This window comes from Equus przewalskii, unplaced genomic scaffold (genome assembly GCF_037783145.1).
Source record: "Equus przewalskii isolate Varuska unplaced genomic scaffold, EquPr2 ChrUn-10, whole genome shotgun sequence".
NCBI classification, from domain to species: domain Eukaryota; kingdom Metazoa; phylum Chordata; class Mammalia; order Perissodactyla; family Equidae; genus Equus; species Equus przewalskii.
Window position 1 is genome coordinate 511,313 of NW_027228747.1, and position 24,110 is coordinate 535,422.

General features: G+C 52.1%; 1 protein-coding gene across 6 annotated transcripts in view; it reads left to right on the plus strand.

Moving 5' to 3' along the window:
- Positions 1–24,110, plus strand: part of KCNN3 (potassium calcium-activated channel subfamily N member 3) — a 185,133-nt gene that overhangs the window by 46,405 nt on the left and 114,618 nt on the right. The window lies entirely within an intron of this gene.

The window sequence follows — 24,110 nt, forward strand, 5'->3', positions numbered from 1 at the left end:
CCTTCACCATCTTTCTCATTACCCATGTGTGTGGGCGGCGGTCACACGGGATGTTGGGTTTAGGGGGCCGCAGTAATGCCTGCCTCACCACGGGGTGATGCGTCTAGGTGGATAAACAGCACCAGGGACATACAGAGAACTTAATTAACATGCAGTCCTCCCTTAGTAAATTTAGTAGGCAGTTAGAGCCAAATTGCTCTAAAATTGCCCCAAAGGGCGGTCCCCGAATGCCCTTATTCCCCCCACTGTGGCAGCGCAGAGAGAAGTGGAGCTTCCGAAGGCGCACCTTCTCTCTGCCCTGGCCGCGTGTGATGCACGCCTTTGCTGTCCCGCTACTGAAATGTGACCCAGCCCTATGGAAACTGCTGCAGCCGCCTAAGGGCAGTGCTGTACCCCGGGGCAGGGGCGGGGCAGCAGTCTGCTCTGGTGCAGACAATGAGGGGTGATTGTCTGTAGAGAAGGTAAAAAAATAAATAAAGCTGACTAACAGTCCGTCTGCTTTTTATTATCACCCTGCACTGGCTCTTCTAAGTAAGGTCAGTGATAAAACCCTCCTCTTCCCGGGGCAGATGCTTGCGCCCCGCGCGGGTACGCCCCTGCGTAGTAGTCCTCCAGGATGGAGCCAGGAGGGGGCTCACGGGGCCCCGGCCGGCCGGGGAAGTGGCGCTGACTGGAGAGCCCTTCTGACGGCAGTGGCAGCGCAGATCTGGGCCCAGGAGACCTCACGGGGAAGTGAGGGTGGAGTAGGGGATGAGGACGTGCAGGGAGTGGAGGTGACAGCTGTGAGCTCGAGCCTGGGGAGGCATTGTCTAGGCCCTTGGACGTGGGCAGGCAGAGGGTGTATTCCCTCTCCCTCAGGCCTGGCAGGAGGCCAGCGTTGAGCCCTGTGGGTTCTAGAAAGAGAGCCCCCCAGCCAGGGCGGCTGGTGCCAGCTGGTGTGGGCGCTCTGCCACCCTGCTCTCTGGGACTGGCAGGCTGCTCCCTGTGCCCCGAGGAGGGACTGGCCCCTCAACCGGGGGGAAAGGAGCCAGGGCTGCCCTGGGGCTTGGGAGCTCGGAGGGACTTGGGGAGCCGGCAGACAGGCTGGGATTCACATTTCTCCACCTTGCATAACAAGGATGTGCTAAGGATCAAAATGAGCACTTTTCGGCTTTTGTTACCGTGATTTAAACAGGTTTCCTTGCAGGGTTGTGGGAGGGGCCCCGGTGGAAGGATTGTGGGAGCATCTCTCTCTAGACTGGAGAGCCTCAGCAGATGTACAAGGAAGGAAAATGTGTCCCCGGGGCTGGCTGAGGTGCTGGGACCCAGGGCAGTGTGGGATGGGGGTCTGGCCGTGTTTGACCCCTTTTCTGCCTGAACACTTTGGGGGTCTCCTTGCCGGGGTATAGCAAGGCCCGGGTGGGTCTGTTTGGGAGTCAGATACCTTTTGGTGCCTGCTGGATCTGAAGTAGATGTGTATTCGTCAAGATGGGCGTCAGCGGTCCTGTGTGGTGGGGCCCCTGCAGTGAGGAGAGCAGAGGCCTTTGGGACTTGGCGGAGGGGGAGTCCCTCTTCTGGATCTGCTCCCCACAGCAGGTGCATCTGGTTCCGTTTGGAGCCCATTTGGAACGAGTGAGTGGGCTGACGTGTGGCTGTCTGGGGCTCCTTGGGCTGAGCAGCCAGGCTAAGCGTAGCCCGTAGGCACTTCCCAGAAACTCATGGCACCGTCACAGTGTTGGCTGGATGTTGAAGAGTTGGCAGGATATGGTGCAGGAACAGCAAACAGGTTTTATCTGGGTGTCAACTCTGAACAATTGGTACCAGCTACCGGAAGGGCTGTGTTGAGAAAGATTCTGAGGTACAGTCTGAGCTTGGTGGGAAGCGTGGTGATTGATTTGTGATGTCTATCATGGGCAAGGAAGGATGGAGGAGTGGTAAGGTATTTGCCCTCCCTGGTGTAGTGGAAAGAACACGGAGAGCCTATGTTTGATCTTAGGTGAGTAACTTTTACCTCTCTGGGCCCCAGTTTCCTGGATCTCTAAGATGGGGATAAAAGTACTGCCCTTCCAACCTGATAGGCTTATTGTGGGGACTGAGTAAGAGAATAGAGTGAAAGCACTTGGTGAAATATAAAAAAGTGACACAAGCTCAGAGTGGCAGTTTTGTTGGTATTGAATCACCCAGGAACCTAATAATAATAATGTTTGCAGTCTCTACCTTCTCTGACTCACTGAGGACCAGACCACTCCATGGGCTGAGCGTATGAGAGACATGGCTGATGTGTGCCCGGCAGCCAGGCCCTTCATACAGCCTTGGCCAAAGTGTCAACAAAGCGTTTGGTCCCGGGTCCCACTGGAAGTCTCTTCGTTTCTCTCACTGTCTCCCCATCTTAAGATTTAGAACAGTTTTTGTGATTAATGAGAAAAAGGACAGAACATCTCTCCCCTTGACTCTTACTCTCCGTTAAAGATAGCAAAACTGCTTTATGAAGTTTAAAGTCTAAAAGCCTGACAAAGGCACGTACTAATAATGTATGAATTATGCAAATCTGTGTAGTCAGTTGATTTGCATAATGGAGGGGCTGGAGGAGGGTTGGGCAGGAGAGTGGGGGTGAGGACGCCTGCCCAGATCTGTGTGTCATGGGGGACACCCATTCTCTCCTCCTTCCTTAGCTCCTACTGGTCCTGAGGGTGGCCATCCCTCAGCCTTTCTCTGCTGGCCCTGTGTCTGTCCCTCTGCCACCTGTGTGGTCACGGAGGCAGGGGTGCACACCTTGTGCTGGCCTTTCCTGTGGAACTGCCTTCATTAAATCTCACAGCCGCCCCTCCGTGTGCAGACGGCTTTCCCTGAGAAGTCCCCTGGGGCATTATTTCTCCAAACGTCTGTCTGGCCAAGGTAGTGGACTCCGTTAAGCACTGTCTGGAATTGTGACTATTGCCGGTGCCTTTTTCTCCGGCTCTAGGGGAGTGAGGGTGAGAAGGCGTCTGCAGGAGACTCCCTGGTTTCTCGCCCAGCATTTCTGATCATTGCCTCTAGCTGTAAAGCGGCTCCACCTTCTGCTCGTCCCTCCCTGCTATCTCAGGACTTCCGATTTGATGAGGGCTGAGGTGGGGACTGAGGGCACTTGAGGCCTGACCCCAGTGGGCTCTGCCTGGAAGCCTGGGGATGTGGGGGCTCAGGCTGACGGGGTCGGGGAGCCAGCTGTGGAGGTGGGCTAGCCCTGGGCAGGGCGGGGCAGCTGGCTTCTCCACACAGCGCTGACACTTCTCAGGATGGGGCAGCTTCTTACTCTGGAGAAGGGGATGTTCTGCGTGGTGGCTGCAGGGACCAGCCCTGTTTGGGGACTGAGCAAGGGTAGAGACCACATCTAGCTCCTGGGAAGGCCGAGCAGACTGTCAAGGCTGCAAACAGGCTGGGGTTCAGCTCAGCTTGACATACGTATGAAGCGTTGCTTCTCTGGGCCACGGCTCACGCCAGGCATTAGGACCAGGGGGACGAAAAGAACCCATGGTTCTTTTGACTGAACTCCTACCATAGTGTCAGGCCCTGTGCTAAACCTCTTGTTTACATGTGTCATTTCGTTTCATTTACAACTTCATGAAGTCACTGCTCTCATTTCCCCATTTTATGGATGAGTAAGTTGAGACTTGGTCACACAGCTTGTAAGCGGCAGAGCAGGGCTCCAGCCAGGTCTTCTGACTCTGAAGCCCATTCTCCCTACCACGGTGCTCCGCGGCCTCTGCTGGCCCTCCCCGGACCCTCCCCTTGAGGGTCAGAGGTGTAAGCAGATGGTGGGTATGATACAGTGTGATGTGAGCGAGGAGAGAGGTCTGAACCAGGAACAGACGTAGCACAGAGCACTTAACTTTGCCAGGGGAGGCTCACAGAGCAGGTGGCCCTGAGTAAGCCACGGAGGGGAAACCGGATTCTGTCTGGCGCTTGGGGAAGAGGGCAGTGCAGGCTCAGGTCAGCAGGCTGAGGGGACAGTGGGGGCTTTCAGGCGGGCAGGGTGATTCCAGATGCTCTCAGCCCCCTCCTGCCCCACTCAGGGTGGGACTGCATGAGGTGGGGCTGGCCGACTTCAGCTCCAGCCCTGCTCGGGGGCCGTGGCTGGGACAGGCAGGCAGGGCAGGTGTGGGGTGCTGCCCCAGGGGCTCCTCTCTGTGGCCTGTATCTTCAGCATGTACACTGATGGCCAGGCAGCCCTGAGAGCCGGGGGTCTGTGAGTACCTGAACTGCGTGTGGACTCTGCCTACCTGGGTGAGGCCACAGCTGTTCCCACACCCACACCTGCTCAGACCCGAGAATGGGGCTGCCCTCATTCACAGGAGTAGACCTGTGAATTCTTTGCACCATGGAGGATAGGGCTCTAAGGATCCTATGTTACCCAGAGGAGGAATCTGAGGTTCAGAGAGGGGAAGTGACTTCCCCAAGTCACACAGCCAGTGGAGAAGCAGATCAACCCCTGGGTTTCTGGTGTGAGCACTACTGGGTTCCCCCCTCATTTACTCGCTCCCCTGGACTCCTTTCCAGGCTGTGTGTCCTCCTCAGCACCTGCCATCACATACTCACCCAGGCACGTACACTTTTGCTGTGTCTCCCTCACACCTGGCCATCCTCTCAGATCCTCGTAGGCCGGTGCTTTGCTCTGGAGAGCACTGAAACGCAGTTGTCAGATGAGGAAGGAGCAAAGCCCACTGATCACAAGCAAACGTGCCCTGGGGATGCTCTGATTGGAGAGCGAGGTGGAGTGGGAGAGCAGCAGTTGGTAGATATGAGAGACTTTCTGCAGGAGGTTTGGAGTTGGGGCTCCATGTTGGAATCACAGAGGTGTGAACTGGAATCCCAATGCCATCACTTATAAGCTGTGTGACTGTAGGCAAGTGACTTAACTTCTCTGAATATGAATTTCCTCATTAATAAAATGAGGGTAATAATGGCATCTACCTCAGTGGTTCCCAGATGTTGCTACATTTTGGAATCACCTGAGGATCTTTAAAAAATGCGGATGCCCAGCTTCCAGCTTTGGACCTTCTGATTACCTTGATCTGGGGTGCAACCTGGGTATTGGGATCTGAAAAACTCCCCAGGTGATACCAATGAGCACCAACGTTGGGCACCACTGTCACAGGGTGTGTGGGGATTAAAGGAGATAATGCAGGCACCTGGGGAGGACTCACTCAATGGAGATGCATATTGTTCACCCACCTGCCTGCCTCTCACTCCGTTTATTGTGGCATCTGGAGGGGGCGGGAGCGTTTTCAATTCTACTCTATGGTGGGTTTCCCCCGAGGGCTGACCCTGAAGTGGCTCTTGGTGGCTCCTCTACTAGAAGAGCCTCTCCCTTAGCCCTCCCACTGTCTCTGCAGCCTGAGGGCGGCCTCAGTCTTCCCCAGAGGCCCCCGGGAGCTCATGACTAGACTTGGGTCCCGAGGAGAGGGCCTGGAAGGAGCGGATGGTGCCTGAGCAGGCCTCCTGTGAGTCTCCTCCTGGTGGCCTTGGAGATGGAAGCCTTGGTCCCCACAAAGGCCTCTGGGAGACAGGCCCAAGATGCAGGCATGTGGAACCTCCATCTGGATTTGGTGGCCTGATCTTGGGGCCTCCGGGGTGGGTGTTGGTGGGGACATATGGGGCGGGGCTTCCTCTTTGCAACACCCAGCCCCACTCCTTGGCCCTGGGTGAGGCTGGGCAAACCCGAGACAGAGGCTGTGAGGGAAGACACATTTCCCCCAGCTCCTCGGCTGTCCTGATGGGAAGCTGTGCATCATTGGGCTGACAGGAAGGAAATGGCTTTGCTGTTTGGAGACAAACAGAGAATTCTGACTGGGGCTGAGGGAAAAGGTGTTTGCTTGGAGAAGCTGTCTTGTCCAGACGGAAGGACTCTTTCTCCCTCAGGCGATTGCTCCCTGTTTGTTTTCCTTTCAATGACAAAGATTGAATTTAGCTAATGAGGAGCCGTGAGAGGGAAGCGCGAAGGGGTCCTGTGAGATTCCAGGAGGTGGAAAGCCAGCTTTCATCAGTGTCTTTCTTACCCGGCTCCCTGCTTCGGGGACCTGGAAGGCGACAAAGCATTTTGTGATCTCACACGCCGCTTTTTCCTCCATCCACAAACCATCCCTTTGCAGATGCCTTTGGTTTCTCTTTTCACCACCCAAAAAACACAGTGAATCTTTTAATAGCACACGCCTCTTGGATCTCTAACCAGTCGGTCACCAAATCCTATCCAAAGTGCGCTCAGAATAGACGCTTTTAATAAAATATATTATCTTTAAGCCGGTGTAAACCTGTGAAATTTGTACATTTCTTTTAGAACATCTCTACAAATTTTACCATATTGAAATCGCCACCCAGTGACCTTTCAGGAAATACTAGATAAATTACAAGAGACAAATAGACAAACCAAGCGAAGAAGTACAATTTCCAGCGCTTTTCCTGCCAAGTTCTCAGGCTGAGTCTTAGGCATCCCTGCCTCCCGGTGAGCCCCCCGCAGCCCTGTGACCCACTCCGGCAGGAACTGGCAGCCAGAACACCCTCTGAGAGCCGTCTGCAGCTCTGAGAGGCGGCTCGGGGGTGTGGCTCCTGGCACCTTGTCCCGTCTGTGTTTGTCTCTGTGCTCCATCATTCAAAACACTTCCACGGGTGGCCAGAGCACCTGGAAATGCTCCCGGGGGTGGTCGGGGACTGCTCTGGAAAAGCTCAGGTGCTCTGCTGCCGGGTCTGCCCCAGGCACGTGGCAGGGAGCCCTCGGCCTTGCCAAGTGAGAGCTGAGCTGGGGTCTGAGCCAGCAACCCTCCTGGGGAGCATGCTCTGAGTCCAGGCCAGCCCTTGGTCACCTGTGTGTGCACCATCCACTTTGTGCATCGCCTCTAGTGTCCTTTCCACCCCCAGGGCAAGTCCCCGCCGTCATCTTGCCCCATCGGGCACCTTCCTTCCTCACTAGTTGGTGGTGCTCAGGGCATGTAAACCAGGTGTAATATCCTGTTCATACTTCATGTAGGGAAAATGAATTTGGAGGAGAAATGGTCTATAAAATCGCATGACTTAGAGCCCCCAAGGGTCTTCTGGGGACTACTGTTCCTTTGGGTTCCAGAATCCACTCCCCTTCCAGCGCAGGTCCCCAGAGACTTGGAACAGTGATGGGGTGTGTGGCGTAACGGTGCCCTGCTTCCCAAGGACTGCTAATTGAAGTTTACTCGGTGGCGGTGGCCACATGTTGACAGGTTCATTTCATGGATAAGTGAACTCAGTAACCAGCCTGGCTGCTGTGCCATCACCGTTCAGTGACCTGCGTCCTTGTCAACTGGAGGCATTACTCAGGTCCCCTGGATCTCAGCTGCTGTTTTCCCAGACAAATTCCACCTCACATGACTCTTATTTGGGGCCAGAGACCTCACCAGCCTCCCGCATGGGGAGGGAGGGAGATCAGAAGAACATCGGGGGTTAGAGAGTATTATGAGTGCCACTGGCCCTTCTCCAGGTTAAGTAGCTCCATAAGGAACATAAACGAGGCACTGTCGACACTGCCCAGGGGTTCACTCACTCCATAATTTGATAATTAATTCCATAAACATTAATGGAGTTTTTCTCACACACCAGGCACTAAGCTAGGTGCTGGTGGTGGGGGAGAAACCGAAAGATGAAAAAGACTTGGTTTCCACACTCAAATAGCTCACAGCCTGGTAAACAGATACTTAGCCAAATAGATGTCCTCCCAGAGGGGCCTGGTGTACGTGGTGGAGGAGGCACGGAAGAGGAGGTCGCTTAGGGGGGCGGGGCAGGGGGAGCGGTGAGAGCAGAGCTGGGTCTTGAAGGCTGACTCGGAACATGATAGGCCGAGAGAGGAAGGTGGCTCCTGGCCCAGTCAGCATGTGCAAAGGCCCAGAGAAGTGAGAGTGCTGTGTGTTTTGGAGGAGTGTGAATATAAAAACTAAACATGGCTGGAATCTATAGTGTGAGTGGGGTTGGGGACGTGGGCAGGAGTTGGGTCCTGCAGGTGCCTTGCTTAGGGGACCCACTTTTACCCTAGAGGCTGTGGGCAGCCATGGGAGGGATTTAGGCAAAGGGGCAGCACAGTTTGTGCTTTATATTAACCGTGGAATTGCCACAGGATTGCAGGAGGAGCACCGGAGTAGGGGGTCTAGATCTGGACCTAGCACCTGGGTGGGTGACCTTGGCCAAGTCTAGGCCTCAGTGTCCTGGCTTGTAAGATGAGGAGATTCTGTTCCAGCGCTGACATTCTCCACACCCATGACCATCTCTCTTTTTGGTTCCCACACCCTTTGTCCATCCACCTCTGGCTGTCTGACCTGTGTCTCCTGGCTGTCCCATGCTCAGCAGCTGGTGGCAGCTGGAAGGAGAAGGGTGAGTCCTCCAGGAAGAACGCACCCTCCTGACCACCGCAGCTCATGGATGCCTGGTCTTTTCCAGCCTTGCAGGAACCCCGGGCTCCAGCCCACGTGGCTCCCCATAGCTCACAGCCCTGGGCCCAGCTGGGTGTCATCAGTGAAACAATTCACCTCCTGAGCTTAAACCCCCCACCACCTGGCCCCAAGTGACAAAAGACAGCTGATTTGGAGTTGCCGCCTGGAAGCCATCTGTGTGGGGAGATGTCAGTGCCTTTGGCCCTTGTGGTCTTTTTCCTTTGCTCTGGCCCGTGTTTTAAAAGCTTCTCATGTCGTCATCTGCAGTGGTTGCCTGGGAGCCCCAGCATCCACTCTTCTGCCCAGGGACCCCGGGAGCCACTTCCCCAGGAGGCTCTGAAAACGCCTGTGGCTGGGAAGACAGGTTTTCCTCCACAAGCATCGTTTGTCCTGTTACCTCTTCAGCTTCAGTGCTCCTGGTCCTAGAGCTTCTCCGGGGTGAAGAGCCTGGAGGAGGCGGTGGATGTGGTTTCTGTTTTCCTAGGTCTTTGATCTCAGCTGTTATATTTAAAGGCTTAAACAGTGGGTTCTAAACAAATAAGTATCTGTTTAGTCAGTGGAATAAGAAAATTAAAGGTGACTCAGATGTCCCCCTCCCCGGTTGTAAGTGCCATTTACTATCTGAAAGGTCAGACCTGGAGTGGAGTAATTTTGCTTGATTCTCCTCTCCTTGGGAATTTGGCATGATATGTTACTCACTCACTCATTCATTCATTCATTCATTCACTCATCAAGAATTTGTCAAGTACATGCTACCATGTAGCGGGCCCTGTGGGAGATATTGGGGACAGAGAGACAAATAGAACCCAGACCCTGTCACGAAGCAGCCCGGTGTCTGAGGTGACCACCCAGTGGAAGCCCAGAGGCTGTGGGATCTCAGGGCCTCCAGTGCAGGACGTTTCATTCAGAACCTTTAGCAGACGATCTTAGACCCTCTTCCCAGAAAATAAGGAAATAGAAATAGTGCAAGAAGGAAGAAATGTGAGGGAGGAGAGTGAGACAGGGCGGAAGAGAGAGAGAGATGCTCCAGACAGCCACAGCTCACAGCCACGGTCAGCAAGAACCCGACGGAGGGAGAGGCCCTTGCTCTCTCTTGGCTCTGCCCTGGCAAGCTGGGTAGTAGACTGTCACTCCTTGCTTGTGCCCAGTTTCCCCATCTGTAAAATGAGGCTTTGGGCTAGGGGATCTTGGAGATCTGTTTTGGACTAACATTCTGTGACCAGGACAGGGCACAGTAGTCATGTGGCAAGAACCCAAATAAAGGCCCTTTGAGGAGAAAACATGGTGTCCCTCTGGCTTCCGCCATCTCAACACTGAGAGATACCCAGTGGGGCCTGTGGGAGTCCTGCCATCTCCTCTCCAGGGAGAGGAGCCTTCCAGAGAGGCCTTCCGGCCGCTCTCCCAGCTGAATGCCAGAGGAAGGTTCATGTTTTTATGTTTTTCTAGTGTGGACATACTCCTCTTGGAGTTTCTTTTCTTTTCCTTCTGACAATAAGGCCACTTGAAATGCTCAAGGCACAGGACTTCTCTGTCTGGCAAACACACGTCATCTGATGCCCCGGACTGTGTCGGTAGCCCTGCCTCTAGACTCCCTCAGATACATGCCTGGCCACGGGCTGTGTCAGATCATTGAAGCCCAAGGGTCACTTCCGAAGGGCTCCTATGCGGCTCATACTCATCAATCTGTAAGAAGACAATGTTGTGGCAACACAATGTCAGAAGAATTGAGGTTCCTAGCTGTGCGACGGGTAATTGCTTAAATACTCCGAGCCTCAGTTTTCCCATCTGTGAGATGGGAATGGCTCCCTGTATCTCCCAGGGATCAAATAGGGAACTGTGCAAGAAAATGCTTTGTAAACAGGAAAGCACTAAACTGACATCCAGGACGCAATGATTCAGTAGCAAATATATTCCGATAGTCAGCCCTCTCCGTAGTAACAGCCTCTTCTGCTGAGAAATTCAAGCCACAAAGGGTTAAGGCAGGCTAGGCACGTGACTGAGATTGTCCGTAATTGATGGAATAAACCTTAAAGGAGTGAAGTATAATTGCAATTAATCCAGGCACTGGGACCTGCCCTGCTAAAAATAGTGCCTACTAATAACTGCTTTGATCTGGCAAAATGATGCCTGTCCATGAGCCTGGGAGCAGGGACCCTGGCAGAGGGTCTGCTAACAGCAGCAGCACCAAAGCCCACCCCTCCCACTGTACAAGGCAGGTGGGAGCTGGGAGACAGGGGGCAGAAGGGCAGGGAGGGGCCCCCAATTCTCTCAGACCTTATGGCAGCAAATGCTACATATATAGGGTGATCATATGATGCATTGTCTAAACTGGGACACGCTTTTGAGAGTATTACATTAATAATTACTATTCATGTTAACAATGACACCAGACAACAGGCATCAACTGGACTCTCCCGGGGCAAACTGGGAGAGATGGCCGCCCTATGTGGAGACTGTTTTAAGCTCCTGGGAACCCTTGGAAGGGAGAGCATTTCCATTCATTATCTGGTCTTCCTCACAAGACCTCTGGAAGGAAGAAAGGATTTTTTCTCTCTTTTAATGGATGTTAAAGATGGTGATGGAGCCAAACCAGTCCAGCCATGGTCTTTGGCCTGGCTTCCCCTGTGGCTGACCCTGTGTGGGTAGAGGACAGCTGGCTGGGAGCAGGGGAAACCAGTGGGGCTCAGCGGGAGAGAACCCACAGCTCCGGCTTCAGAAGAGCAGAGGCAGAGTGACCATGTCCTCCGAGGGCACAGGGCACAGGTCTCAGCGGAGGCTCTGCCTGGGGCTTCCTCGCTCCTGAGGTTGGACTTAGAAGACTCCGCCACTTACTAAGTAGTCTCAGCAAGCTGCGTCCTCACTCTGTGCCTCAGTTTCCTCGTTTGTCAAGTGGGGACAGTAGTTCCTTGTTGTGAGGACTAAGTGAGATCCTGTATGAAAACGGGTGGACTCGGGGTCTGACGTGTCACAGATGCTCAGTAAATCCTTGTAGAGTTTGAATCTGGAGAGAGTTTCCAGAAGCAGTACCCTTTAGGGAAGCATGGGGATCTTTCTACCTTGAAACAGCTTTAACTTGAACCAGTTAGGGTAGGTGAGCTGCCTTGAGTTCGGGTCTGCCTCAAGTTCTTGCAGGAAGGACGTGGGTAAATCAAATACGTGGAGGAACTGAGAGATTCCTGACTCCCCTAGGCCGTGGATAATGTGCTGGATTCACTGTTCGAGATGCGGGCCACACCCAAGGAAGCTTAGGGCCTCATGTTTCCATTGAGGCTCTGGACACAGGCAGCCCCCTCAGCCTGCAGCCCTGGCCTTCCTCTAGGTCCATGGATGAGCTTGGACTTGGGCAGGAGACATGGCTCGTGTGGTGTCCCATTGCTGGAACTGATGGCCCCTCAAAGCAAAAGGTAGGCAGATCGGCAACAGTTTGGTGCCAGGGAGCTAGTGAGAGAGAGAGTTATAAAAGTGCCATGTTCGGCCTATTAATAGCCCATGTTTGGTCTCCACCACTTCTATCAGCATCGTCCATCACATCCAAAGAATTGAAAAGCCTGTGCCAAATGGCTAGGAGTTAACAACGCACGGCTGTGCAGAGTTTCTGAAAAACAGCGTTTCCATTTCTTCTGCAGCGCTGAAATGCCAATGTTCCATGCCAACTGGTTATTTTTCCAGACCATTTCCCTTTATTTATGTTTAAGCTTTTATGTTTTTAAGCAAAAAGAAGATGGAGAACCTGGAGTAGGTAATTATTATTTCTCCTGATTTGCCCTTGGATGAGCCATAGAGGAAATGTTCATGCCTCACACCTGAATTGAGTACTTCCAGGGGGATGGGAGAGCAATCAGACAGAGTCCTGCCCCTTTCAGGAATGTTCAGGCTGATGGACAGGCAGAATGGGGACCTTCCCACAATGTGGGAAAAATGCCAGCCCAGCCCTCAGAGAACTTAGGGCAACATTCGCCCTTTCTGTTACTGGTGTGTGGCCTTGGGTAGGACAGAGGCCCTCTCCAGGCCTCAATTTCCTTTCCTGTAAAATGGGGGAGTTGGACTAGGCGGCTTAGAAGGCGGCTTCCAGCTAATTCTGTGCGTTCGGTGGAGGACTTGCTGTCTCACGTTCATTGGCAAGAGCGTGGGTGTGGAAGTGGAAGGAAGGTGATGCTGTCCTCAGAATTCTGCTCCAGGAAGCCTGGAAACGTGGCAGGGGAAACATGGACAGGGCTGTTCACTATCTGGGAGGCTCCAGAGCAGCCTTCAGAGATGTCTGTGGGGCCTGCCAGGCGCGTGTTTTCCTCACCATATGTGATTTCTGGGCATCTTAAAATTTTCGTCTCAAATGTTGCCAGGCTCAGGGGATGATTTTGCCCTGGTAGGGGGATGGAGATGGGTTTGCCTCCGGGCCCCAGGCTGGGAGTGGGCAGAGAAGTCCACTCTGGAATTCTCTGATGAGGTCGGAAGGTGCAGGTGGGGCCATGGCGTTGGCTTCTGTCACCGCGGCAACCTGTGGTGCAGACAAAGGCAGGAGCAGGAGGGAGAAAAGAGGGAAGAGGAATTGGAGTGGGTGATAAGGCTGAGAGGTGAAGGTGGGGTCTGTAGGCCTCACTTTGTGTCTTTAAAACTAACGTGCTTCTCTGTGGCTGTCAGGTGATGCGAATCAACATTCTTATTTCAAGTTATATCCATCTGAAGATGCATTTACCCAGTTCCTTGCAACTGGTTGACCACAGCCCCTCCAGAAACCCTGGGAGTCTGGTGTGTGTCATGGGGCAGGATGGGGAGAGAGAAGCCCGGGACTGGGCTGTTTCAGTTCTAGCCAGAAACCCAGTGTGCACACACAGCTTTCTGCAGAACAAGTGATTTCCTGCTGTTTTATTGGTTTAGGGGTCAGATAGGTTTTAATAAAAGAAAATAAAACTGCTTCAAAGGAAGCCATCCAGAAAGCACAATTACTTGTTTCAAACGTTCTAGAACATTTAAGAAAATGGGGGCTTCTGGAGAAAGAAGCTGAAGGGAATATGGGGACCATGGTCTTGGTGAGGGGAGCCGTGGATATTTGCAAGGACCCCCCTTCACGGTGATGGCAAACTGAGCCACTTTCCAGCAGGGCTCTGCCACAGCTAAGGGAGAGTAGAGGTTAGTGGTTCTTGGTAACTCGAGAGCCCCAGGCTGCCAGGGTGGATGTTGGGGCTGGGACAGGGGACCTTCAGCGTGTGCCTCTCCCGAGATGAGGGTGTGGCTCGGGACCTTCAGAATAAGCTGCATGGTGACAGGTATGCGTTCATTAAAGCTGGAGAAGGCTTCAGGGGCTTTTTGACACACAAGAGTAACGTAATTGCTGGCTGGCCAAGAGCACTCACATTCCACAAGCAGAGGAGGATGAAAGGTAATCGGGAGCAGATTGTTTATTGGAGGAGGAAATAGAGTGCCTGTGAGAGGTATGGAGGTGACTTCCAGGATAGGGATGTAGGCTTTTGGAGAACAGATAAATTCAGGGTCATTCTATTTTTATTAATAGGGAAGACAGGGTGGGCAGGAATATCTACCCCATGACCATAGGCCTGGCAGCCCCCAATACCCAGGTTCTCAGATTTGCTTCAGCACAGGTTAATGTTTGATAGGGATGAGCCACCCTCACTGGGCCTCAGTGTCCTCATGCAGAACGAAGGGTGGGGGACTGACTGATCTCCAAGGGTGCCTCCAGGCCTGGTGTTCTGTATTTCTATGGGTGTTTGTCTCGGGGAGGGGCTCACTTGTCAAGGACTTTGGTGTAGGCATCCATGATGCCAAGGTCAGAGCGAGGCTTCACAGAGGCGTTTGCTTGTTTAGCTTTACTGGGGGCTAAGCACCTGAGAAAACTGAAGCCAGATCTTTGAAAAAGTCAGAGCCTTCCAAAGTAGAGATGGGCTGCCTTGAGAGGAAGTGAGTTCCTTGTCCCTGGAGGTAATCAAGCAAAGACTGGAAGACCCCATGCCAGGAATCTTACAGAGGAGAGTCAAGGGCCATTTAATTAGATGGCTTTTAAGTTTCCTTTTAACTCCAGGATTCTGGGGCTCCACTGCTTGTGTGTTGCCTGTTTGACGGTGTCTCCTCAAAGCTATGATGGTGACCTGAGCCTTCTGAGCTTCTTTCTTGTGCCTTTAGGGCAGCAGTTCTCATCCCTGGCCTGCACATCAGAATCGCTGAAATATTTTTTAAAATGTCAGTGCCCAGGCCTCACCTGCAGAGATTCTGATGTAATTGTTCTGGGGTGGGGCCCTCAGTTCTAGAAGGCCGGGACTGTTTGTGCCTGGCAGGCTTCCATGCCACCCTCATACTCCCTGACGGGGTGGGAGGATACAACCCCCTCTGGTTTCATTCTGCCTTGGTATAAAGTTACAATTTGAGGCTGTGTTTACCCGTCCACATCCATTCACCCAGCAGACATTTGTTAAGTGCTTACTTTGTGTCCAGAAGAGTCCTAGGTGGGCAACCTTTTGGCTACCCTATGAGCAGGAAGCACCAAACTGCCTTAGAAAGATCTCCTCATGTGTATTTCTACCTCCCAGACTCGGCACAGTGCCTGGCACATGACAAGCATGTAATAAAAAATTTGATTGAATTGCATGGGATCTTTGCCAATGTTGTAAGTGGGGCAGGAAAATAAATCATAAGCAAGCATGCAGTAGAGAATTCATGATATGCCAGTTCCCCTCTGCTCAGATCTTGTAAAGGGAACCATCTCCTTAATTGGAATTATGTTTGTGGCCTTAGGGGTGACCCATCTGACTTGATATTTTGGTAGCATGGTCTCCCAAATAACCTTTTTTCCCTTCCTTAGGGCATCGCACAGCAGGAGAGCCAGGGCCTGGGGGGGATCACTTCCTCTTAATTGGTGTCCTGGTCAGCCTGCTAGCTTCACTAAGCATTACCAGGCCACCGTCTGCTCAGACCCGAATGCCCTTGTTATTAAGTGCATGATGTCCCTCAGACATCAGGTTCCATCTCCTCCTGGGAGTGACAGAGTGGAGGGCCACAGAGAAATGCCCCAGGCCAACTTGACTTGATGAGTTTTATTTTGGGACCATTGGCTCCCTTCACTCCACAAGCATTTCCGGCCTGCCCTCCCCACACCAGGCCCGGTCTCAGGCACACTTGCAGCGAGGATGCAATCCCCGCCCTGACCTCAGGCTGCTCACAGCCTGTCATGCTAGTAAGTGACCGAGGTTTAATGGTGACTTGACTGGGGCCTCATCAGGGAGCGGGCAAGATAAGGTGTTAGTCCCCCTGGGAAGGCTGGGCTTGGAAGGGTGATGTTCCGATGACTGACATCTGCGTGTCATGGGATTCACTGGGTGGAGAGACCAGTCTTTTAGGTCTGACTTGCCTGGATTTGAATCTGTCCTCCTCCTCTTCCTCGCTTGGGGACAATGGATAAGTGACTGAACCTCCCTGGGCCTCCAGTGAGGTCGTTCTGAGGATCTAAAGCAATTACAACAGTGCTTGGCCCATGGGGAGCGCACGATAAATGTTAGCTGTTCTTTTTCTCATGTCCCTTTAGTTTTCATGTGTTTGGAAGTTCAGGATGGAAGTGTCTATCTGCTTGATACATCTCTCATTTGGTTCCCTTCATTCAGATGCTCAACGTTCAGCTAATATTTATTGACCTACTAGGTGCCGAATAATGTCCTAGGCCTGAGGCGTAGAGGTGGACAAAGGAAATTGACGAATCCTGCCCTTCTGGGGCTCCCGTTCCGGCGGATGAGAGAGCCAGCAACACCAGCGGGTAAACGGGGCTTAGATGGTGATAAGTGCTCCATCACCCCAGCGCGGGGAGTGGCTGACAGGGTGACGCTAGGCAGGGCCTGTCAAGAAGGGTGAGGGGCCCAGGGCAGGCTAGTGGGGTTCTTGGTGCCAAGGTTATCCTGTGTAGCATCTAGGCAGGGAACAGATCTCCCTGCTGAGATGGTGGCTATCAGGATCCAAGGACTGAGGACGGGGCTCCGAGAAGCCATCTTCTCAGGGGTGTAGATCCGATCCCTGCTCCTGGCCCTGGTCAGCTGGCTCATAATGTCCCTGCCAGCGTTGGAGACAGGAAGGAGAATGTGGATGATTTAGCCTCAGCTCTCTGCCCACTGGGAATACACCTCATGCATCCCCAGCCGCGGGGTGGGGGAGCCAGAGCAGAAGCTCCACGTGAAAGGTGACTCGGCTGCAGAAAGGGCAGCAGGATGTTCAGCCCCACCTCCAGCCCCTGGGGCCTAATAAAGACATGCCCTCACCTACACAGTGGGCTCAGGAAGGGAAGAAGGTGCCTGAAGCCTGGTCTCTGGTACCCAGGCTTCGTGCTCAGCTCTGGTGGGTGTGGCAGGAGAAGGTCGATGCCCTCCCCACTGCACAGCCGTGTGGGGAGCCTGCGTCCTCAGCAAGTAGCATCTTTGGCGAGAAGGCGCCCTCTTTGCCCTTGGGTTAGTCTGCACTCCTCACCGCACATTCAGGATGTAGGGTCAAGTTCAGGTTCAGTTGCCTCTCTATGGTCACCTCCTCTGGTCCTTGTCATGCCCTGTTCATTCAAGGAGCTACTTGCAGGTCTTCTTTCTCAGCCTGGGCTTCCTGCCCGGTTCTGACTGTCCCAGCCCGACCCCTCCTCCAGGCCCTGCTCACCTGCGCCTCATCTGCCTGGTGGGAGTCAGGCTCAGCAGGCCGTGGGTGGAAGGGGTGGGGGACTCCCTGGCATTTTGCAAGTACCCAGCTCAGGGCCTGGGCATAGTTAAGTGCTCAGTGAATACTTATAGCGTGACTGAATGGGTGAATGAGTGTTGGGCCTGCTGCAGACTGCCAGAGGTGTCTTTCTGAAATGCCTGGGAGCATCCTTGTAAACTGTTGTAACCCTACAGCGCTGATATTGGAAGTGCATTCAGCAGCCCCCAACTGAGGACCAGCTGAGTTTGCCTGCGCTGACATCTGTGAGAAGAGAAAAGGTGTTTGGCTACAAGAGAATGTGAGCTTTTCTTTGTGTGAAAAAAGAATGAGTTTTTTCGTATACATTATTTCACTTCATCCCCCAATACCTGTGAGTATAGTGAGAGTAGGTCCTGTTAGACCAGGCTTGCCGAGAAGGAAACAGAGGTCCAGAGAGGGTAAGTGACAGGTCCAGTGTCACACAGCTAGTAAGTGGCAAAGACATGACTTGAATTCTGGTCTTTTGATTTCAAATCCTGTTACCTCATTCTGATCGAGGAGAAGATGGCATGAGTGAGTTTGGCTGTTGACTGTTTCCCACCTGCAATTTCATCATGTATAGAAATGCTTGGGAAAAGGAAAAAAAAGAAAGAAATATTTGGAGTGTCCCTGTGACCTGTGTGTGTGTCATGGCCAGTGTGTGCCTGGTGCCGTCGGCCATTAGGCTTAGCTGAACTTCACGGACTATTTGATCCAAGAGTCTCATTTTACTAGGGGGCAGAGGCCTAGAAGAGTGACGTGACCTGTCCAAAGCCCGGCATTCACCGCAGAGGAGGCCGAGACCCCGTGGGCCCCTGGATGCCAAGCCCAGGGCCCAGCTCCAGAGCCCTCTTGGTTAGACGTGTCCCGGGTTCTTGGAACTTCTCTCTTCTTAGGCCTGTTAGAGATCCAGGTGCCCTCTGGGGCCTCCAGGGTCCCCCTCCCATCTCACTGTGATATTTCACCTGTTTCTCCTGCTCTCAAGTTGGACACTCCAAGGGTGCAGAGGGTCTGAGTGATTCCACTCTGGACCGTGAAGGACCAAAATAGGATTCTAGTGGCTGACTGCTAGTTGGAGCCAGGCTGGATGGTCGCTCTGAGGATGCCAGTAGGAGCCGTGACTGTGCTTAAATCAGGCAGCTCAACCTGGGAGGATGAGCCTGAGCTACAAGGTGAGCATGAGGGCAAAAGATGTGCAGAGTGGATGAGATGGAGAGATCCTGAGAAAGCAGCCGAATGAGAGCGGAGGAAAGGAGAAGGCAGGGCCTCGGCACCGACGTGCAAGCACCAGGTTGAGGGAAGAAGCTGCGTCTCCACGGAGAACAGCAACTGGGAATGCAGTCTTCCCTGCCAGTGGAGGGGGGCTGGTTTTAATTTGCATAGCATTAATTAGTGAGAGTGTCTAATTAGGACAACCATTACAGAGCCACAGTATTAAGCTGATGCTGAATATCAATCAATTTTGGAGCCTTTCCATGAAATTGAAGGAAAAGTTGACCTTATAACAGAAAAGATTTCTAAATCAATTATTTCCCAAATTGAACTGCACAAAATGTAGATCTTAATTCAGTGAATACAGACTTTAGATGGTATCACCCCTTCCCCTGTGGGGTTTCCAGCCAGTGACAAACATCATGAATGGACCACATATGTGGGGACACACACACACACATTTGGGGGTATCAGCTTGGGTGGGGGAGGCACCTGCACTTTCGTACCTGGTTAAGCTGATATTTCAGGACTCTGCCTGCAAGCACAGTTTTCTGTTATTTCCAAATGTTCCAAACAATAAAACACATTTAGAACTTCAAAGTCTCTGGGAAGATCTACCATAATCATTACAGTTCTGGCCTGTCTTTGGAAGCTACAAGGCGGGCCAGGAGGACAATTTATGCACCTGGCTCAGAAGCCAGGGAACACACTCTGCACAGGCTCGGGGGAGGAAGGGCTGGAGCGGTTCTGACAAGCCTCACTGTGGAAACAGAGGCCAGCAAGGCATGACCGGCAGGGTGGGGGGTGCTGGGGAACCGGTGGGTCACGGAACCTGCAGGCAGACGGATCGGGAGTAAATCCTGGATTCTTCAATCCTGACTTTGCCTTTGGTTGACTGTGTTCGTGGAGTCTGTTTCCTCCTCTGTAAAAGTGGGTTGATGATGCCCATGGTGCATGGTAAGCCCCTACAGTAGTGCTTTATTACAGATTTATGTCATCAATGAGAAATCACAGACCTGGGAAGGGCTGGCTCATAGCCTGGCGCAGAACAGGGACCGCATGGATGGGGCCATCTTGCAGGAATGTGGTCCACCCTCCTACCCTGCTAGGAATCTCCTCTGCAGCACCTGTGGTGGCATAGCCAGCCTGTACTAGGATGACAGGAACTCACTGTCTCATAAGGGAGCCTAGTTCATTGTGAAGGCAGGGTTGAGGGCGAAAGCATGGTCTATAGAAAACTCTGATATACAGGTAAAATCTGGGCTAGTTGTGTGACCTTGGAAAAATCACTCTGTCTTTCTGATCCTCAGTTTTTTTTTTACCTTTTTCTCCCCAAAGGCCCCCGGTACATAGTTGTTTTTTTTTCTTTTTTAAAGATTTTATTTTTTTTTCCATTTTCTCCCCAAAGCCCCCTGGTACATAGTTGTATATTCTTTGTTGTGGGTCCTTCTAATTGTGGCATGTGGGACGCTGCCTCAGCGTGGTTTGATGAGCAGTGCCATGTCCCCACCCAGGATTCAAACCAACGAAACACTGGGCCGCCTGCAGCAGAGTGCACGAACTTAACCACTCGGCCACGGGGCCAGCCCCTTTAGTTGTACATTTGTAGTTGTGGGTCCTTCCAGTTGTGGTATATGGGACGCCACCTCAGCATGGCCTAGACCAGCGGTGCCATGACTGCGCCCAGGATCCCGACCCGCGAAACCCTGGGCCGCCGCAGCAGAGCGCAGGAACCCAACCACTCTGCCACGGGGCCAGCCCCCTCAGTTTCTTTATCAGTAAAATGGAGACAGTATAACCTCTACTGTAAGGTGAGGAGTCGAGATAAAATGTGTAGACAGCCTAGTCTGGGACCTCTACACAGTTGGTACTCAATAAAAGTCAGGTAAAAATGAAAGTACCATTATTATGTAGTTTCAAGGAGCACTTATTAAACCCCAGTTGTACTCAGAGCAACAGAGGTAATACACTATAGATGTAGCATTGCCTGGATTCTCGTGGACTGGGCGTCAAATGAAGAGCAATGGTCATCTGAGGTGTTTGCCTCTCTCTACACAGCCCCGGGGTCAGAAACGGCCCTAGTCCCTACCTGACAGGAGGGTAGAATCTCGTGCTGTGATAGAGTACCCTGACACTTTATAGCAGGATGCTAGGAAACGGGCATCGAGTAAATGAAATGGTACTTAGAAGACTGGAGCCTCGTGTCCTTCAGCCCCGTGAAAGGGATGGGCTGGAGGCTCTCGCGATTTCCGACCACCAGCCAAGGCAGGGCACTTGCCATGTCACCAGGGTGAATCCCTCCACCCACGTGGATGTCTCTTTCTAGCAGTCCAGGGCTCAGATTTAAAGAAAAATGATACAAGTTTTTCCAATTATAAAAATAGTATATTCTCGTTGAAGACATTTTGGGGGAAAAGAAAATCAACAATAAGAAAAACACTCCACTACCTTGGCATATTTGATATATTTTCACAGCCTTTTATTTACACTAAAGAAGCAAACAATTTAAAAATAATTGGAAATATACCATGTATACGGCTTTGGGCTCTGGGGGTTTCACTTGCTATCACATCGTGAACCTTTCCTTAGGTCCCCAGATATTTTCTACAGAAATGGTTTTAAGTGGCTACATGGTGTTCCATCACTGGATGTGCTCAAATTTACTTAAGCACTCTAATATTTTTGGACACTTAGGAATAAATGGCTTTAAACATTCCTGTATATTAAAGATTATTACTCTTTTGTTGAAAAATTCTGTGTTGCAGGGGACGAGGGTTGACCAGTTGACCACAGGACTCCCTCCCAGGCCTGTGCGTCCCTTTAGGCCCTTGGATGGGGGTGAGTAGGAGCAGAGCAGGTGTGGCAGGACCCCCTGCCACGTGGCGTATGGCGACTAATTAGCCAGCCCTGAGTCACTGCCGTCACCCAAAGAACCATATCAATTTCAAGCTTCATTGGAGTTTAGGCAGCAAAGAAAAGATGATAATGCAACATTTCAACAAACAGAAAACATCTGTAGTCCAGGCAGTCTTCTTTGACATGTTTTCCAGCTATTAAAAAATGGTTGATGGTTTGTTTTTGTATTGATATGTGATAGAGAAGGCAGGGAGATCTGCAAAGGAGCAACTGTCTCCGCTGACCCGGCGCACAGCTCGTCTCCCATGGGGCTGGAGCTGGCCAAGAAGGCTGCGCTGGCCAAAACCAACAAGCAGGTGAGAGTTGCCGCTTACGTAAAGGCTTTGAGTTTTAGAACAAAAGGAAGAGACTCAAAGGAGAGGAGACAGCATCTGGCCCCTTTCCTTCACCTCTTCCTCTAAAAATGATGGAAATAGACTTGGATTCTGGTTTCAGTTCATTCCTGCCAAAAGAAATAAATTAGAGGTTGAAATGTGCAGCTGACCCCAAACTCTCCCCTGGGGAGGCGTGATGCTCCCCAGATGCCTTCAGACCCCTTTGAGAAGAAAGTTATGGTCATTTCTGGCTCAGAATCATGTGAGTTGTCCCCAGTTGATTCCTGTAGGGAGGTTTGTCTTATCCTGAAACAGTCTGAGCATCCTTGAATTCACTGCTTGCTGTCTTCAGCCTCATCTAGGTCTGTGGTTTGGGTGGTATTTCAGGCATCAAGTAGTTAATGTCAAAGACTGGAACCTTCTTGAGGGCCAGAACTGTGTTCTGTTTTTGTTTGTTGCTGTGGTTGGAGCTGCACGGCACCAGCCCCGCCTCAGACACCTCTATCCATGTGTGCTGAGTAAATGGTTGCAGGCCGCTCTTCATTAAACTGCAGAACATGGAAGAGGCTAAATGAAAAGTGGCTTATGTTTAGACCGCGGTCTGGGTAGCACCAGATGGAGAGACTTTTCCCCACAGCTGGAGGACCCTGCACGGTGTAGAAATGGAGTTTCTGTATAAGCCACATTGGAAGCTTCTTGTGGGCAGGGACTCTCTATAAATACCCTACAGCATCTAGCACACTGTTGGATATGTAGTAGGTGCTCAAGAAATGAGAAGTGCCTGAAATTGTCATGAAAGAAAGAATGAATGAATGAGCTCCTTCATTAGTTCTCCCTTGGATCCACAGTGTTAGCTTGTGCCTGGCACACAGTGGGCCCGAATAACTGCATCAAATAAATGAATGGGAGCTTGACAGACACCAGGGAGAGCTGCTTTCTTTCCATCTCAGCTGGCAGAGGGTTGTTGAGAGCATGGACTCGGGCGTCAGGAAGTCCTGGTTCAAGTCCAAGCCCTCCACTCATTCTAGCGGTTGCCATATTGGACACCACCGCCTGACCCTGGGGATCTCGGCCACCTCTCACTCTGTCTCTGAAAACTTTTTTGGACAGTGATGTCTCCCAACCTTGAGCCCTGCACCCCACTCCGTTGTAGGTTTCACTTGGCAATTAATCATATCTTATCTTTGAAATACCTTCTGTTATTGTCTTATGTGTCATTCGAGTCTGTTTAAATGGACACGTCTCACGTTTCTACTCTGTTTCCCTCTGTTTGGAGAGTGGGCCTGAGGGCTTGTGGGTGGTGCTCTAGGCTGGGAGTCAGAGGCCCTGGCTTTGAACTCTGGCACAAGCCAGTCATGCCTCTGAGCTTCTGCCCGCAATATCTGTAAAGCTGGGATAGAGGCCAAGGGCTGGCCTAAGGATGGATGGGAACCAATACGTGAAACCACCTTGTACATGGTAAGGTGCGTTACGGGAGTCAGGCGCTGTTATGATCACCAGCTACGGCAGCACAGGGACTGTTTCTTTTGCTGCATGCATCTCTCAGGACACGCGGGGCCACCACAGGTGAGTGCTCAGAAGTGCTGCCTGGCTCTCCTCTGCTACCTTTGCTCAGGGCTGTGTTCCCGTCTTCCTGTGGGACTGGGAGCCATGTCTACTTCCTGGCTTCCAAATGCCCAAGAAGGGATCGAGTCCTAGACCTGGATGCCCTGAATTGGTAGAGGATGTGAAGGAAAATATAGTAGTAGCCAACTCTTAGACAGCCAGGCACTGGTCTAGGCACTTTACATATAGGAATTCCTTTATTTTTCTCAGCAGCCCCATGAGGCAGGTACTAATGTTATCCCTGTCTGACTCATGAAGCAAGTGAGCACAGAGAGGTGGAGAAAGCAGTCTGAGGTCGCCTAGCAAGTGGCAGTGTCAGGGTTTGAACTGGGTGGCCTGGCCCAGAGTGCAGGCTGCTAGCCACGTGGGTTCTCTAAGCTGCCCTGGGGCTGGAAGACTGTAATGAAGGCCAAGTGGCTCACCCCGCCTTCCCCATCCTCATCAGGAGGGACCCTCGGGGCCCTTCTCCTGCCCAGGACCCCCTCTGCTCCCTGCTCGGCCCACGTCTCTCTCCAGGAGCTCCTCTGCCATCCTTGCCTCCCTCCCTGCTCTTGGCCTGAAACAGGAGATGAGAGCAGCGGTCGAGACGTTGGAATTCATTTCTAGAAGAACTCTGCATTGTCAGAGATGGAAGGGGCCTCCGGAATCCTCTGGTCCAGGTTTGTTAAGAGAAAAGAGAGGCCTGAGCTGGCTCTGTATTGATGTCCAAACATATAATAGCGGCACAAAAAGGAATTATGTTCAAATGACTTATGAGCATGGAGGCAAAATTCTAAACAACACATCAGCAAACTGAATCTAGCCATGTGTAACAAACACAATACATGATGCCCAAGTAGAGCTCATCCCAGGAATGCAAATACAATTTCACCCTAGAAAACAGAGGCTCAGGGGCAGCTGCTGAGCCCGAGCCGGCCCAGGGCCCAGCCCGAGTGTTTTGTGTCTCAGGCTAACTTCGTGCCTTATCGGCTCC